Source organism: Pelophylax lessonae (genome assembly GCF_965119305.1).
Source record: "Pelophylax lessonae genome assembly, chromosome: 2".
NCBI classification, from domain to species: Eukaryota; Metazoa; Chordata; class Amphibia; order Anura; family Ranidae; genus Pelophylax; species Pelophylax lessonae.
The window spans coordinates 195608203-195627741 of NC_138769.1; positions in this window are offsets into that span (position 1 = coordinate 195608203).

Here is a 19539-nt window from a genome sequence, read left to right on the forward strand (position 1 = left end):
AACCATAGGTAATAAGTGTAAGAAGCAAATAGACATCTGCACATTAAACAAAATAAAATAACAGAAGGGTCCAAAACCTTCCTAAACAGAAGAGTAATATGACAACATAGTGATAGTCCATCAAGAGCAAGGAGGGATTAGGCTACTGGACTTTCATATAAAGATATATACCTTGTCACCCCTATTGGGACCTAACTGTGACAAGAGATGGTACACTGTAAAATCATTCGACAAAAGTCCATTGGGAGCCTCATAGCTACCACATGTACATGGTCTGAACTAGATCTCCGTGGCCTGGTAATAAGAGAACAATATACAAGTGAACAGAGGGCAAAATAAACTGATTTAGAGGTAGCCAAGCCTAACTTATTGAAGTTGATGGGGTGTCAGTCCCTCAACGGTCCTTCCACCATCCCTCCTAGATGTTGGGATGGGGGAGGGGGTGAAGGTGTGGTAGAAAGGGGGGGGGTTAGGGGAAAAGGGGGGATGGGTTAGAGAAAGAGAAAGGTAAAGAAAGGATTATTAAAGTACCAATGGAGGTCAATATATCCTGATAACCTAACTTTCACTCTGACTAAGATTGCCAACATTCCTGCATCAAACTTAGGGACATGGCTGATGTCTGATGGGTCCTCTTCCTATACTGGAAAAAAAAAACAAAAACATAAATTTGTATACACTGTACAGCTGATGTTATTTTCACTAATAGGGTTGTATGCTCAAAGGTGTTTAAAGTTGACAGAGTGATAACCAGATCTGGAGAACCTGTAACGTCTTTAAACTACCTGAACATGCAGCCAACCTAAGTTCAGTGTTCAGACAGGTTATAGAACCTTGTTTAGTCACTACCATTTGTCTTGATTATTGGCCTTGGAGAAATCTTCTATAGGCCTAAACATTAATAACCCAAGGACAGCTGGGTAATTTCTGCATGACAGATTAATCTGTGGTGTCTATGGTCTGCTTAACTTAATACTTCTCCAAATCTATGTTGCTTGCAGCCACAATCACAGGCCCAAGAGAGATTTCCTCTTCTCTCTTTGGATGACCGGTCTGGTGGCTCCCAAAAATCACCCGGTCCTCCAAAAAGAGTACTTAAATCCCTCCCTGATGGTGGCTCTGCAAGTAGAAATATGCTAGTTAGAAAACATAACCAAACTAAGCAGACGAACATACACTGTTATCGTTTTTAAGTATTTTATCTGGTAGAAGGAGAGGATCCTTATGAAATGAAGGCTATTGCTCTTGTTGTCATTAAATAACATGCAGAAATCATTTTTCTTTGTCATGAAAGTGTCTTGCCATTTATAAACTGTAGTCTAACTGCATTTAACTGAGAAAAATGGCATTAATATGCTTTTTTGTCTCTAAAATTCTTTTACATTTTTGCCAATAGATGTTTTATCAGCATGAGTCACAGCTTGAAATGTATGATGATTAGATTTGCACGAGGCCAGTAAGAATGGATTTTCCATGCTCAGTATAATTAATATTGCTATTTATGCTGCTGCAATAAGTAACAGTAAGCCAAGGGAATATTAATAGAGATACCACCTGCAATTTTATAAATAGAGATACTAATACTTCAAATCTCTATCTTAATCCTCTAGGGAACTGCACATAAAAAATAAGACATTACTTCAGTACTCTTGCTTAGAAAGCATACTGTAATTGATACTTTTGCATACGTTGCCTATATAGCGCACTCTCTTTGCATTAATATCAAAAATCAAAAGGTTACATGAAAGGCATGTTCTCAGTTGATGCAGTGTATTTGTTTTTCATTCATTGGCAAGGCTGTATAAATATTTAAGTGCATACTTTATTTGAGATGCATGAGACATTTAACTTCAGTGAGCTTCAGTATAAGATCTGCACACTAAAGTCCTTAGAGGAAAAAAAGTTATATTTCACATTTTCTGCAGTGGAAGTGTAATTTGCCCAAACGGCATCAATGTCCATCTCTTTTGTTCTCATATAAACCTTTGGCATCTTAAAACATCTGCCTGTAAAAGTGATTTTATGAAATAGCACACTGCCATCTAGTGACAAGCAGAAGAAAAATAGGCAGTGCACCACTTCACGTTTAAAGTTCCTTTTTGCTGATTTATGGACATTGAAACATCTATGTGCTTTTTAAGGATTGCAATACACATCATATTAAAATTTCTTAAATTCTATATGGATTTCCTAGAGGATCCAAATGTGATATTTGCGTGTGCCTGTGTTTCCATGGCAACCAGATGCTGCTCTATTTCTGATACTTCATTTGTCAGTAGAAAACTGACCAATATGTACCTATGAACAGTGAAAGTGAATTGATGAGTAAAAAATCTATTTTGCTTCCATCATTATTCATAACTTTCTGAGAAGAATATTTCTATACATACCAATAAAGTAGACCAATGTTTTATAAAAGAAAAAAATAAATATAACTATATATATATATATATATATATATATATATATATTACCAAAAGTATTGGGACACCTACCTTTACACGCACGTGAACTTTAATGGCAAACCAGTCTGTAGGGTTCAATATTGAGTTGGCCCACCCTTTGCAGCTATAACAGCTTCAACTCTTCTGGTAAGGCTGCCCACAGGGTTTGGGAGTGTATCTATGGAAATGTTTGACCATTCTCCCAGAAGCGCATTTGAGGTCAGGCTCGCAGTCTACGCTCTAATTCATCCCAAAGGTGTTCTATTGGGTTGAGGTCAGGACTCTGTGCAGGCCAGTCAAGTTTCTCCACCCCAAACTCACTCATCTATGTTTTTATGGACCTTGCTTTATGCACTGGTCCAAATCATTTGGTGGAGGGGGGTTATGGCGCAGGGCTGTTTTTCAGAGATTGGGCTTGGCCCCTTAGTTCCAGTATAGGGAAATCTTAAGGTGTCAGCATACCAAGACATTTTGGACAATTTCATGGGATGTTTGTGGGAACAGTTTTGGAGATGGCCTCTTCCTATTCCAACATGACTGCTTACTAGTGCACAAAGCAAAGTCCATAAAAACAGGATTGAGCAAGTTTGGGGTGGAGGAACTTGACTAGCCTGCACAGAGTCCTGACCTCAACCTGATAGAGCATTTTTGGGATAAATTAGAGCGGAGACTGCGAGCCAGGTCTTTTTGTCCACATCAGTGCCTGACCTCACAAATGTGCTTCTGGAAAAATGGTCAAACATTCCCATAGACACACTCCTAAACCTTGCGGACAGACTTTCTAGAAGTGTTCAATTGGTATAGCTGCAAAGTGTGGGCCAACTCAATATTGAACCCTATGGACTAAGACTGGGATGCCATTAAAGAGTTCATGTGCGAGTAAAGGCAGGTGTCCCAATACTTTTGACAATATAGTCTGTGTGTGTATGTATGTATGTATGTATGTATGTATGTATGTATGTATATGTATATATATATATATATATATATATTAATAAAATACAACTGTCCCTGCGTCCAGACTCTAGATTTCCCTGTGTCCGTGATATTGCACTACTGCGCATGTGCACCAGGGACAGCCGTTGGGACTGGGGGCGGGCAATGACCTGTGTAGGCTAGGGGAGCTCCTCGGTGTCGGAGGCCGGGTATTGGGGGGTCACCCCCGATAATGGTGCGGTGTGACGGCCGTTGTACTGCCGATAGCTTCAGTAACCACCGTTCCGAGTTCCGTATGTGCTGGGGAGGCGGGAGGCGGAGTTCCAATCACTTGCCTTAGATTTAAAAATGGCGCCACCCGGCGCCAACATATCACTGCGCATGTGCCGCTGCTCGGTAAAAGCCGTACACGTTCGGCTATTTCCGGAAATAGCCGAACGTATTCGAGCTTTCCCGAGCGGCGGCGCATACACAATGACGTGTTGGCGCCGGGTGGCGCCATTTTTAAATCCAAGGCAAGCGATTGGAACTCCGCCTCCTGCCTCCCCAGCACATACGAATTTAGAACAGTGGCTGAAACTATCGGCAGTACAATGGCCCTCACACCGCACCATTATCGGGGGTGACCCCCCAATACCGGGACCCGGCCTCCGACACCGAGGAGCTCCCCCATCCTCCCCAGCACATATCAGGAACAGGTAAGTGAGACTCCACTACCGCACTGCCTGCCATTATGCGGGGCTGCAGGCATACTACAAGAGATGCAGTGCTGCAGGCATGGTACTCCTCTACCATGCCCGCAGCACTGCATCTCCTGCAGTATGCCTGCATTCCCCTGCACCATGCGCGCAGCCCCGCATTCCCCTGCACCATGCGTGCAGCCCCCTGCACCATGCGCGCAACCCCGCATTCCCCTGCACCATGCGCGCATTCCCCTGCACCATGCGCGCTTGCGAGCATTCCCCTGCACCATTCACGCAGCCCCGCATTCCCCTGTACCATGCGCGCAGCCCCGCATTCCCCTGCACCATGCACGCAGCCCTGCATTCCACCTGCACCATGCGCGCATTCCCCTGCACCATGCGCGCAGCCCCTCATTCTCCTGCACCATGCACGCAGCCCCTCATTCCCCTGCACCATGCCCGCAGCCCCTCATTCCCCTGCACCATGCCCGCAGCCCCACAGCATTCTCCTGCACCATGCGTGCAGCCCCGCAGCATTCTCCTGCACCATGCGCGCAGCATTATCCTGCACCATGCGTGCAGCCCCGCAGCATTCTCCTGCACCATGCGCGCAGCCCCGCAGCATTCCCCTGCACCATGCGCGCAGCCCCGCAGCATTCCCCTGCACCATGTGTGCAGCCCCGCATTCCCCTACACCATGCGCGCAGCCCCGCATTCCCCTGCACCATGCGCGCAGCCCGCATTCCCCTGCACCATGCGTGCAGCCCCGCATTCTCCTGTATGCGCTCGCACGCGAGAACCGCTCCGTCAGCTCTGCGCGTGTCTCTTGCTAGGGCAACAGGGACGCTATGTGCAGAGCTGGCTATGTCATAAGGCTCTCGCGTTGTTAGAAAAAAAAAATAGATAAGCGAGAGCCGCTCAGTCAGCCATATGTTCTAGCGCCCGTTAATTTAACGGGCTTAATGTCTAGTATATATATATTATACCTTATATAAACAAACCATTCTATGTACCACTGCTACATAACTGAATTTCCATGGACATGTACCAGGAAGACCCTCTTACTTGGAAAAATAGGAAGTGACTACAGGAAGTAGGAACTAAGTAGTTCCTTAATGTTTCTTCTGTATTAGACAAGCTAGGACCAATGCCTTAGACTTTTTTCTTGCAGCTAGGGCACTAAAAATAAATCTAGAATTTCTCAGTATTGAGTACTGGTAGACAAATGGAGTACCAGTAGTTGCAGGCAAGACAAGACTGATTTCTAAGGTTTTGTGGAAGTGATTGAAATCCCAACTAGAGAATTTAGCATCAATGATGGTATGTTGACAGTGACAGTATTGAACTAGGAAATGTATGGGGTTCAATAGGTAAAGGAAAAACAGAAGCACAAGAGAATATTTTGAGAAACCGTCTAGACCTTATTTCACCATAAAACACTAAAAGGACAAACTGAAACTTTACTTTTATAAAAAAAAATGTGCTAGCAAGAAGACTTTTTCTTGCAAAAGAGACATGCTAAGGTAGATGTATTAGAGCAGGCATGTCCAACCTGTGGCCCGGGGGCCGCATGCGGCCCAGAAACCACAGGCAAAGCGGCCCACTACCACCTGACAATTTTTTTTTTGCTGGGGGAAGGAAGTCGGGTCGGGGGCATGGCCACAGCGGCTTCCAACTAATGGTAGGCAGAGGCTGCCTTGGAGGGAAGGGAAGGGGGGGGGGTAGACGAGCATGTGCAGTGTTTCTGACTCTTACCACCAGGACCACTTCAAATCACTGAAGTGGTCATGGTGGTTAGAATGTTCCTTTAAAATCTCTCAGAAGAAGTAAACCTCTGTATACTGATTCCATTTCATTTGATCATCCTCTAGTTGTGTTAAATTAGTGCGAGGGGGCGAGGTGGCGCGGGAAGGGCGCAGCAGTGTTTTATTACTTATATACCTTAACTATAGTATATATTTTATATGGGGCCCGAAAAAATTTCTCTACACTCAATGTGGCCCAGAGAAGCCAAAAGGTTGGACACCCATGTATTAGAGTCAAGTAGGCTGTTCACTAAACAATTTTCACTTTGCAAGGGATTTCACTTAGTTCAATAAATGAGGTGAAGTTCTACTGACTTCCATTATCAAATCATGTGCAAGCAAAAATCCATTTTTAAAAAAATTATCCTTGCACAGGATTAGGTTTTCTTAGCAAAGTGAATTTTCACCACACATTCTAGGCTAATTTTAAATAATCTCCACCGTATCTCTTCTGTAATGAAAGTTTCTTACATGCCTGCTTGCAAAAGGCTTAGATTGTACACTAAGCTATGTGCACCACAGTGTGCAATCTGGGCATTTATAAGTACTAAGAAGAATTGTCCTTTCAGACCAAAGACACCAAACCCAGAAAAAGACTGGGTGAAAATGGAAGCAACAGTGAGCAAGCTTGCATCACTGAAGGGCAGTTGATGATTGCAAACTTTAGTTCTGCTTTGAATTTTCTGGTAAGAATCGGGATGGTTTGGGATTTAAATTAATTAAAAAATATAAATAGTACATTTTAAGTGTTAAAGGATAGGTTTACCTTTCGTAACATGTTACACCCATATTCAAGGCTGCATAAATATGTGCTTTTATTCTGTATCTGTCTAGAGTTTCAACTTTTCAGGGTCTCTTAACATTTGGTTTGGTGTACTTGATTTTTGCTGTACCTCTGGTTTCTACCCAATGTGCCTCTGGATACCTGTCTGTGGACTGCCAACCATAAACACTTCAGCATGGCTTATGTCTTAGCTATTAAATCTAATTGTGGACCCAGCACCTTATATCACCTTATATTCCCAAACTGATGTTACTGGTATGCAAAACAAGCTATTTTAGTTTTAAACCGAAGTCCCTTTATTATTTGATGGAGCTGCCTGTGAGCTTTGAGGCCCAGATAGCTCTGGGTTTTAGTCAACCCAAGCATCTGGGACCCCTTTGTTTTTACAAATGAAGGGATCAGAAAAGTGGAGACTTAGTAAGTATTAAAGCAATTTCTAGATCCAATAATAGAAATACGCAATATTATGGTCAATACTACATTATTATTTGCGGAAAACTGTACAGTAACCACGAATGATGCAAGCTATGCCTATAAAATATTGTTTAAGGTAAATTACAGCTTTCACTGTCTTCTACTGATGTTCACCCAAATTAAGCCTAAAGGGTAACTCCACTTTCGTGGGGGAAAAAAAAGCAATTGAAGAAAAAATAATATAGAGTCACATTGTAATTGAATGCCATTAAAAATGAACTTTCCTTTGAAATCTGCAGTTCTGTAATTTTCTGAAAATGCAATTCAATACGGCTAACTGGAGGTGTTCTGTACTGAACAACCCCCCCCCCCCCCCCGAAACATAATTTTCTGCTTGTGTGATTGGCTCACTGATTTTCCCAGAAGTCTGCTTAAGATACAAATAAGATTTCAGGCATCTCCTGCAACAAAAATGTAATTTTTAGTAAAATATTTCCAATAGGAAATCATGTCTAAAGGGATGCATGCCCAGCAGCTTTCCTCATTAGAACCCTGCAGGTGCAATGCTGATTAATAATTAAGAAACCACTCCCATTAGACTAATTTTCCCACATGGATACAGACAAATACACAGGGATTCATTCAGAATTACAAAAGGTAGGAATCTTCAACAAAGTTTGTTAACATCCTTGTATTGTACATAGATCACCCATAGGGAAATGTGAGAAAGGTGTGAAAAAAAAAGGTGAGTTAAGCTTTAACATTTACCAACATTTAAAACAGCTACACAAAAATAGTAAATGGCAAAAAATGTACCACAATTTATGTAGGATTCTTCTGATATCATGTTCAAGTGTACCAACCTTCATCTCCAGTATAGGACTTCACGCATAGTGAATCTGTATATATAATATACCATGCCTTAAAAAAGTATTCATACCCCTTAAAATTTTCCACATTTTGTCATGTTACAGCAAAAAATGTAAATGTATTTTATTGGGATTTTATGTGATAGACCAACACAAAGTGGCACATAATTGTGAAGTGGAAGGAAAATGATAAATGGTTTTCAACATTCTTTACAAATAAATATCTGAAAAGTGTTGCGTGCATTTGCAAGCTAAAAAACTCAATGCAAACTTAAAATGGTAATGGTGACAGCAGCACTCCTGGAAAAATCCAGAGCATCTAGAATGACCCACTTTTTTTAACAATCTTAAAGTTTTTTTTTTTCAGTGTAGGAAATGCCTGGTCTGTAGGTGTTGTAGCTTTAATGCTGTTAGCAAAAATCTTTTCAGCCCACTGTTACCCAAAAAGTATATACATTTAATTAATGTATTACTTGTTCCACTAAGAATGTTGTCTATTTCCTGAAGTGCCTTTGACTTTGGGGAGCATTTAACCAACATTAAGAAAGGGTTAAAAAGCCATTGTCTTTCTAAGCATTTTTTACTATGTCATCCCACTCATCATCCCTGTTATACCACTCATTTAAAGGTGGTAGCAAGAGCGCGTTTTAGGGTACACTGGAAGGGCAGTAAAAATGTGAGCTAACTCTCAAATGGAAACACTTTGGATTTACCATTTAAACTCTTGTTATTCATAAGTATTAAATGTTGAATGATACATTAATTTCTTTATCAGTAAATGTTAACCATTTCCGCTCTGAAAGATTTACCCTCCTTCATTAACCAGGCAATTTTTTTGCGATACGGCACTGCGTTCATTTAATTGACAATTGCACGGATGTGCAACGCTGTACCAAATAAAATGTATTCCCTTTTTTTCCCACAAATAGAGCTTTCTTTTGGTGGTATTTTATCACCTCTGCGGTATTTATTTTTTGCGCTATAAACAAAAAAAAAACAACAATTTAAAAAAACACAATAATTTTTACTTTCTGCTATAAAGCATATCAAATTAAAACATTTAAAAATCAAATTTCTTTGTCAATTTAGGCCACTGTGTTCTGCTACATATTTTTTGGTACAAAAAAAATCTCAATAACCGTATATTGATTGGTTTGCACAAAAGTTATAGCATTTACAAACTATGGTATATACAGTCAGGTCCATAAATATTGGGACAGTGGTAGTGGGTCGCCTGCAGCGTGTGTGCGCGCCCCAGACCTGGAGATGTCAGATCACGTATTAGGTACGTGATCTAGCACGGAGTGGCCCCCCTGCCGCAGTATATCTATGGTGAGCAGTCGTAAAGTGGTTGTAAAGTCAGAAGTTTTTTTTTCCTAATGCATTCTATGCATTAAGATAAAAAGCCTTCTGTGTGCAGCAACCCCCCTCAGCAACCCCTAATACTTGCCTAAGCCCCCTCTCTATCCAGCGATGTCCACGAGTGCCTCAGCTGTCCAGGACTCTCTCTCCTGATTGGCCGAGACACAGCAGTGGCACCATTGGCTCCTGCTGCTTTCAATAAAACTCAGCTAATCAGGAGAGAGGAGGCGGGGCCAAATGGCAGCTCCGTGTCTGAATGGATACACGGAGCTCCAGCTCGGCTCGGGTGCCCCCAAAGCAAGCAGTTCAATAGCAGGGAGGGGCCAGGGACTCAAGAAGAGGACACGTTAACATTTTTGTTATTTTATTAGAAAAGAAAAACAAGACTTTGCAATGACTTTAAGTAATGCTGAATTTTCAATTTTATCTATTATTTATTTTATGTGATCTTTGTAGAATGGGTCGATATTCATGCACTTATATTTTCAATGTAAAATATTGCTGGTGATTATCACCAGCATTTTCTAGATATCATATACTCACAATATATGAGGTATTATTCTGTTGATTTAAATTTTTTTAGGTTGAATCTATGTGTTTATGTATGCATAGAAGGTTACTGTTGACATTTGTCAATAGCATTTTTATTTAAACCAATGGCACTACAACCTTATCCGAATAGGCATTATTTTGTTTGGACATTTAAGTCCTGCGAGGGATTACTCATTTAATTTAACATTCTTATTACCCGCTTGCCGACCGCTCGCCGCATATATACTGTGGCAGGCTGACCCCGCTGCGCGAATCAACGTATGGGTACGTCGGTTCGCGGCAGCGGTGCTGGGGGCAAGCACGCACCAGCAGAGGGGATGCCGATCCACGGGGCCTGGGGCCGCGATTGTCGCCAGGCACCCGCTGAGGGAGAAGGATTGACAGCTGTTGTAAACACAGCTGACCGTTCTTCTCTCTGAAATGATCACAGGGCGCCTGTGATCCTTCTATATAGGATCACAGGTCTCTGTGTTCATTTCAAAAGTCCTTCCCCCCCACAGTTATAAAACACTCCCCTAGGCTCAATTAACCCTTTGATCACCCCAGTGTCATTATTATAGTAACAGATGTCACTGGTTTCCCCAAAAGTGTCAAAAATGTCAGCTAGGGGTTCAATCTGTTCGTCGCAATGTCACAGTCCCACTAAAAGTTGCACATCACCACCATTACTAGTAAAAAAAAAATAGATAAAAATGACATATATTTAGATTTTTATACTTTTTTTTTTTGGGGAATGTTATATAGCTGAAAGTGAAAACGTTTTTTTTTTTTTTCAGAATTGTCGCTCTTTTTTTGTTTATAGCGCAAAAAATAAAAATTGCACAGGTGATCAAACCCTACCAAAAGAAAGCTCTATTTGTGGGAAAAAAAGGACATTCATTTTATTTGGGTACAGCGTCGCACGACTGCGCAATTGTCCATTGAAGTAATGCAGTGCCGAATGGCCTGGTCATTAAGGGGGGCAAACCCTGCCGGTCTAGAAATGGTTAAACACATTTCCTTTGTTTATTTTGTGGACTTTTGTCTAAGGCCCCTTTCACACAGGGGAGTGCATCGGCAGACCCCGTTATTCTCAGCGGGGGATCGATCCGCTGGTCCCCCCGCTGAGCAGTATATATATATATATATATATATATATATATATATATATATATACACAGTGGAGATAGAAAGTTTGTATATGTGTGTATGTATATATACAGTGGGGATCAAAAGTTTGGGCACCCCAGGTAAAAATTAGTATTAATGTGCATAAAGAAGCCAAGGAAAGATAGAAAAATCTCCAAAAGGCATTAAAATACAGATTAGACATTCTTATAATATGTCAACAAAAGTTAGATTTTATTTCCATCATTGACACTTTCAAAATTACAGAAAACAAAAAAAATGGCATCTGCAAAAGTTTGAGCACCCTGCAGAATTTATAGCATGCACTGCCCCCTTTGCAAGGCTGAGACCTGCCAGTGTCATGGATTGTTCTCAATCATCATCTGGGAAGACCAAGTGATGTAAATCTCAAAGTTTTTAAATGCCCAGACTCATCTGACCTTGCCCCAACAATCAGCACCATGGGATCTTCTAAGCAGTTGTCTAGAAAACTGAAACTGAAAATAGTTAACGCTCACAAAGCTAGAGAAGGCTATAAGAAGATAGCAAAGCATTTTCAGATGTCAATATCCTCTTTTCGGAATGTAATTAAGAAATGGCAGTCATCAGGAACAGTGGAAGTTAAAGCAAGATCTGGAAGACCAAGAAAAATATCAGACAGAACAGCTTGCAGGATTGTGAGAAAAACAATTCAAAACCCACGTTTGACTGCACGATCCCTCCAGAAAGATCTGGCAGACACTGGAGTTGTGGTACAATATTCCACTATAAAGAGATACTTGTACAAATATGGTCTTCATGGAAGAGTCATCAGAAGAAAACCTCTTCTACGTCCTCACCACAAAAATCAGCGTTTGAACTTTGCAAATGAACATATAGACAAGCCTGATGCATTTTGGAAACAAGTTCTGTGGACCGATGAGGTTAAAATTGAACTTTTTGGCCAGAATGAGCAAAGGTACATTTGGAGAAGAAGGGGCACAGAATTTAATGAAAAGAACCTCTGTCCAACTGTTAAGCATGGGGGTGGATTAATCATGCTTTGGGGTTGTATTGCAGCCAGTGGCACAGGGAACATCTCACGAGTAGAAGGAAAAATGGATTCAGTAAAATTTCATAAAATTTTGGATGGTAACTTGATTCCATCTGTGAAAAAGCTGAAGTTAAAGAGAGGATGGCTTCTACAAATGGATAATGATCCTAAACACACCTCAAAATCCACGGGGGATTACATCAAGAGGTGTAAACTGAAGGTTTTGCCATGGCCTTCACAACCTCCTGACCTCAACATAATTGAAAATCTATGGATAGACCTTAAAAGAGCAGTGCGTCACAGACAGCCCAGAAATCTCAAAGAACTGGAAGACTTTTGTAAGGAAGAATGGGCAAAGATACCTCAGACAAGAATTGAAAGACTCTTGGCTGGCTACAAAAAGTGTTTACAAGCTGTGATACTTGCCAAAGGGGGCAGTACAAGATATTAACTCTGCAGGGTGCCCAAACTTTTGCAGACACCATTTTTTTGTTTTCTGTTATTTTGAAAGTGTAATAATGGAAAAAAATCTAACTTTTGTTGACATATTATAAGAATGTCTAATCTGTAATTTGATGCCTTTTTGGAGATTTTTCCATCTTTCCTTGGCTTCTTTATGCACATTAATACTAATTTTTACCTGGGGTGCCCAAACTTTTGATCCCCACTGTATATATACATACACACATATATATATATATATATATATATATATATATATATATATATATTGTAGCAGGGTGACCCCGTGCTACTCGGTAGATTGGTGGTTTATTAGAAGTCTCTCTGTCTAATGGTGTGATGGGGGTGCATTCCTGCTGGTGTGCAGGTGCAGCTGAACAGTGGTTGGTACATGGCACATATACTGTCACACCCACTAGCCCTTATGGGAAGGAAGGGCCCGGAACACACAGGAAGTCTTTCCAGCCGCATGAGATTGTGTCCATTGCAAGGCTTTTTTACTATGGAAAAAATATGAGTGTTGTTCTTATTTTATTAAATAAATTATTCAAACGGGATTACACTATATGAGTCTTCCTTCTTTACGGTCCCACACAATATTGGTCCCTCTGGAGGAGATCGAATATTGGAAGCTAACCAGTCCCAAGGAAAAAGAAAAAGATCCCATTCCACACCTGACTAAGCGTGTTTGACCCGCATGCAGTATTGCTAGGGGGTCCTGGCAGTCTGGTAAGTGGAGGTATCCATAGGGAGTGGATCCTCACGATATTACACTTTATTTTGGCATGGATTTGCACTGATCTGCATAATAAGGAGCACCTAAGCACATTGCACTTTCACTGGCTACTTGCTTAGAGAACTGAACTTTTCTGGGACTTCTTTATATATTTGCATATTTATATATATTTTTATATTGATTGATTTATGCACATATAATTATGTATTTTTGCATCTAATTTGCACTATAATCTGTTTTTGATTTGTTTTTGATTTGCACTATTGTGGCACTTTAGAGAGATTTTACTCTAGGGTGGAGATGCAATAGTTAAGTTGATACAAATTTTGCAAAACATAGATTTGGACCTGAACTGTTTCATCAGTGATCTTTGATGGACAGTACATAGGGGGAGAATGCACCTTTGTTGTAGTTTACATTTCTAATTGTATATTTTTTTAACCCTTAAAGATCCTTTTAGAAAATGGGATTGTAGTATGAGTATCAGGTTTTGAGACCATTTAATAAGTGTTTTTAAATTTTAAGTTTTGAAATTCTAAAATTTTAACATTTAAATTTTAGACCTTTTTATTTAATTGCTTTGTGTGGATTCCTATTGGATCCCACTATCATCCATATCGACTTCTGATGTGTTGCATTGGTTGGCATCTTTTGGGAAATCATTCGTGACGACACATGTGGTATTGGACATTGAGTGTTGCACAATTTTATTTTCAATTTCATTTTAATTTTATGGAATTTTAAAGAAATTTTTAATTTATTGTTACTTACACTGTCTGTTATGGGGAGTGTAGTAGATATTGTTAATGTGATTTTTATGTAACTTTTTATGTTATTTTTGATATGCACATTATTATGAGGTGTATAAGGATAATTAGCCTGTATTCCATTGTATATTTATTATTACATGAATATGGGAGGAGCATGCTGACGGTATATGGGTATGTCTTGTATTCACAAGACCACCTAAATGTATATCATTTTAATCAATGGGACACCGTAGATTAATGTAATACAATTATAATAACGGCGGCTGTATACTGTATTTGGTACGACCGCCCACTGCACATTGTATGACTAATGGGAAACCGGATAATCGTGTAGTGTAGCCTTACGGGAATAGGACCTAAGTATGGGCAAGACAAGCAGGATGTAGGACCTTTTCAGCGGTCAGGTGTGGGCGGAAGTGCTCGCTGTCATGGAGCGGCCCAATTTACATATGAGGGCGGGTCATTAGATCCTCGTCAAAACCGTCAGCAGACACTCCTATATAATCGGACGCCGTGCCGTAAGGTTCACGCCCTTTGAAAAAGTCGGAAATGACGAAACGCGTCAGGGCATGAACCTTACGGCGACCGGAAGTGCACAGGGGACACGAGGGGCAGCTTTGGAGATCCGAGACACCAGCGTGGAGAGGGTGAGCAGGATCGACACAGCATACCACGGTACCCGTAGCACTGATATCTATTAGGATATTGAAGGCATATGGTTTTAATGCATTTGTGAGTACATTTGTATTGGGGTTTTTCTGAATAAATTATCTGATGGGTGAAACAATATCACACTAGTGCGGTTCCTTCTTTCCCCCTATGTTCACCATTTGAGCAATTATCGGGAGGAGAAGGGAGACACGTGACTACCCGAGATTGAAATCCAGTAATAGCAGCAGTAATCGCTCCTGAGTGGGATTTGTGTTACAACAGCTTGTTTGCCTGTCCTATGCAAATAGGTGGGCCACAGCTTCTGGTGAGTTGCCATTCCCCCCATTATCACATCGGTGGAGGTGTAGAGCAGTGGTGACCCCAACACTTGGTGGTGTTTCTCACTTGGTGGATTGGACTATTGCTGGAGGAATTAACCCCTTGTTTTGAATTTCTGCCACTGATGGACGTTTAAGGACTATATTAAGATGTGACTGGTTTTAACTACGTCATTTCTCCTCAATTATACCTGCGCTACTTATACCATTATATATGTTCCAAGGGACGATATATATTTGAGTATACTTCTACACACAAATTTTGCACCATTGCACATTTTTTGCACCTTATTTAGTACACCTATTTTGCTCTGTGTACCACTGCTTTTTTCAGTCACTTTAAAATTACTAGAATTTTTGAACAGCGGCACTTTAGGTTTAGGTTTAAGTATCCATAGCGCAGAGATTTATTTGATTTTACCCAGAACACACATGCCAATAATGGGAATTCTGTCCATTACCTGGAGATTGAGGTACCTGAAGACACTCTGACAAGAAATAACAGTGTTGGTAACTGTAACAGGAAAGTATGTAAACTCATGTTGAATGTCGTCTTGCAATGTGCTGGGTTGATTTCTACTGATGCTGGGTATAAGAGGCACTCTGGAGCACTGTAGAACACAGAAATGGTTAAAGAAACTCGTGTACAAAAATGTGTTGGAAAAGGATGGTTGGTAGAACAGTTGCTTATGGAGTGTTGGACAATAGGGGGTGATGTGAAACTTTGGTAAGGCCCCATAGGGGGTAACGGCTGGCATGTATATGATCCCTCCTGAGACACTGTACCAGCAAATAATGGGACAAGAGTTCTGGGTGATGCTGATGATGATAATGATATGTGTAATTCCTGGTGGAATGTTGCTTTTGAAGTTAAACAAAAGGATGTGGTGTTAATTTTTAGATGGTTTAATTGCCAAGGGTAACCACACAGAGTCAGGTACTGAGAGAGGTCGGTCCCTGACAGGTGTTATAGAGGTAGGCCCCCTACAGTCCTGGGAGAGTCTGGGTTGGGTACAAATAAATGGTCAGGAACACCCTGCAGAGGTACTCAGAGCAGTAAAGCTGCCACAAGTGAGCCAGGAGGCTTAATGTTATTTAGTGGCAGTTATATAGAGAACCCTCAAAGTGGGAAGAGCTATCTGTATGAACTTTGACTTGCTTTAAATAAAAGTGGGCTGCCATGCCCTTAAAAGGGAAGTTAAGTTCCATGCATAGTTTGTACCTTTAAGTAACCCTTTAAAAGGCTTACCTATAGGTACTGTAAATATATACTAAAATTTCACCGTTTAGGAGATATTTACTATATATGCAGCGGCATCAGCATCAGCGTGCTGTTCTTTTAAAGCCCTGTGCCGTAATCGGCTGCTCCTGCACACATAAGCGGGTGTGACAGCATCGCACCTCTGGCCAGTCACAGAGACGGAGTCCTCGAACCCAGAAGCAAAAGGGGTGAAGAGGGGAGCCCCTGCAGCTCTAAAATCACGGAGCTAGAAGAGCTTAATTTTAAGGTAAGTTTCACATGATGCATACTAGTATGTTATGCTTTTACCTTGAAGATCCAGAAAAAAAAACACCCAGCGGTATTAAGCCGCTTTAAAATACAGTTTTGGACTGGTGGAACTCATTGTAAACACACCTACCACTTGAGTTTAATCACTCCAATCTTAAAAAAAAAAAAATATATATATATATATATATATATATATATATATATATCTCATATTTTTCTTTCCTCTACAGTATGTGTATAACTATAACTAATATTTTGATTGTTACATATGAAACTATAGTTAAAGTAAAGGTGTTACATTTAAAATATTTCTACACCAGAAAGGTAATGCTCATACATTGGCAATTACCAGATCTCCTAAGCAGTCTATATATTTTAGATAATATTACGTGGTCACACTTGTTATAGAGGGATATTAACTTGGTCCTTTAACAGATTATTTTATATGTTTAATTTAGAATAGACACTCCTTGTCCTAGTAGTGCTATCCAGTGGCCAAGGGAGGTAACGCTTGAATAAACACGTAGTTGATGATTATCCTGTCCACCAATGAAAAGGAAGATTACACCCTCTGGGTGGGATTTTTGAATGTATTGTTTGCAACTTATTATATATGACAAGTCAGGGAGACAGAAAGATACCATTATTTGAACATAGGGGGATCATCTAACATCATTTGAACACAAAATAGACACCTCTCTCATGAGGATACTCATATTATCTTAAGACACTCATCAACTAGAGAGAGATGCCATTTTGGGGAAGCTCAGCTCCACTCAATAACCATCTTTGGGTCTGATCATCAGTTATCTAAAGGGTTACCTGATACTTGGAGGGTAATGATAGTGTATCTTCTGTTGATTTGCTTAGTTAAATTAATAAGCCATATTTCTTTTGGCAACCTAATCATTCTCTCCATGATAAAATAACTGTTCCAATTAATACATTTTCGTTTGTTTTGTTTTTATTTATTTATTTTTTCTCTTCTTGGGCCATAGTGGCATACAGTTTTGTGTAGTTTGACACTTATTTATTCTGCAGGGGAATAACAGTTGAATTTCGTAAAACGTAGACTATTGTCTATTAGTTAATTATCATCATTGGTTATTTTGTCTACGGGGAGAAATTAATTATTACAATTAATCATATATATATATATATATATATATATATATATATATATATATATACAGTATATCTATATATCTATATATATATATATATATATATATATATATATATATATATATATACTGAAAATAATCAAATATATATATATATATAATCTATTGTTGTGGACAATTTTGGAATTTTTATATAATTATCTTGGTGTCAATGTACATCATAATCAAACTATGTATGGTGTGTATGTGACTTATTGAATAAATATAATTTGTTGTCAATAGCCCAGTCCATATTGCATTGATCTCGTTTGTGTTCTTAAAGAATTCTGCATTGGTTAAAAATAAACTGAAATTATTTAATCATTCAGGCATTCCCTGACACAACATATTTATATGTACAAGTTTATATATATATATATATATATATATATATATATATATATATATATATATATATATATACACAGAACAAAAGTTAAATTGATTGCAAATGTTTACATCACTTACACAACTCAGGAAGGCAGAAAGTAATGTGTACAGTGCAATAACCCATAGCTACCATACAGAATTGTTTTTTTTTTTCACTGTTCTGACTTCTATAAATTGCAATTCATTCCTTGTCTCTTTTTTGCTACATAATAAAACAGTTTCTGATTCAACCAACTAGGGAAATAGTTGGAATATCAATGTGAAACATAAAAGCCTTTATTGTCATACCTTAGCTACAAGAATTGAAGCTAGTCTTTATAACGTGTAAGGATACAGCATGCTAAATACATGGAACATGAAATTAAAGAAACATTACATGAGTACCATGACATAACATTACAATCAGTGTCTAGATAATAAATAGTGATGTTGTATACTTACATGAATAATACTATTAATAATAATGTAGCAAACATTAGAGGCAAGACTGCATGCTTTATTACATTTAAAAACCACAGAGTATACGGCACAATCACAGGTATGCACAAACACAGTTTCCCTATAGGGTCCTATAACAAGTTGCTCAATAAAATTAAAAAGTCTATGGTAATGAAAAATGTCCATAATAAACTGCACATACATACTGCACTTAGAGTTACCCCCCCCCCCCCCCGCCCCATTGTTTTATTACTTTTGTAGCTATTTACCTTTGAAATAATTGGTTGATGCTACTACAAGCCAAATAAGCATCTAGATAAAGAGACTGATTTACTAAAATCTTCACTCAATACATTTAGTGAAGTATACATTTAATTATCCAATCATGTGACAGACATATTCTTGTCTTTTTTAATTTTTTTTTAACCTGCATATGATTGGGTGTTTTCGAGTAAGCACAGCTATAATGTTTTGAGTGAAGATTCTCAGCTCAACAAATCAGAATCATTATGTCAGAATTGTCAGATATTTTAGTGGGATTCTTATGAAATGGACCTGGTTTTCAAAAAGGAAACATTACAGAAAAATCTTTACAGAGATTATAATAATGTTTGCATTATGGGATTGCATGAGTGTGCAATACGATTTTAGAAGATCAGTAAATTAATTTCTTAGCGGATCTTCTAAAGCATACACCAATTTTAAGAGTATACTACCAAGCCCCTGTAGTCTGTACATTCAATACTTAAATAATGCTGTTTTATGCATATAAGAAACACCAAATCAGCCTTTTTCAATCAGGGTGCCACCAGAGATCCTCAGGGGTGCTGCGGGATCATGGTAGAGAAGGGCTGTCAGATGAGCCCAAGCTCCTGATCCCCAGCCGAACTGTACTTCAGCACTACCAGGGAGCTACATCAGCCTTAGCAAAGTGAAAGTAAAGGGAGGGGGTGTGCTGTACTCTCTGCTTCCCCCTACAGTGCAGTACCCAGCTGTGTGAAGGAAGGTACTGTTCTAGAACTTTTTAAAAGGCTTTATACATGTGTCTGTATGTGTGTGTATGTACTTGTGTCTGTATGTGTATACGTGTAT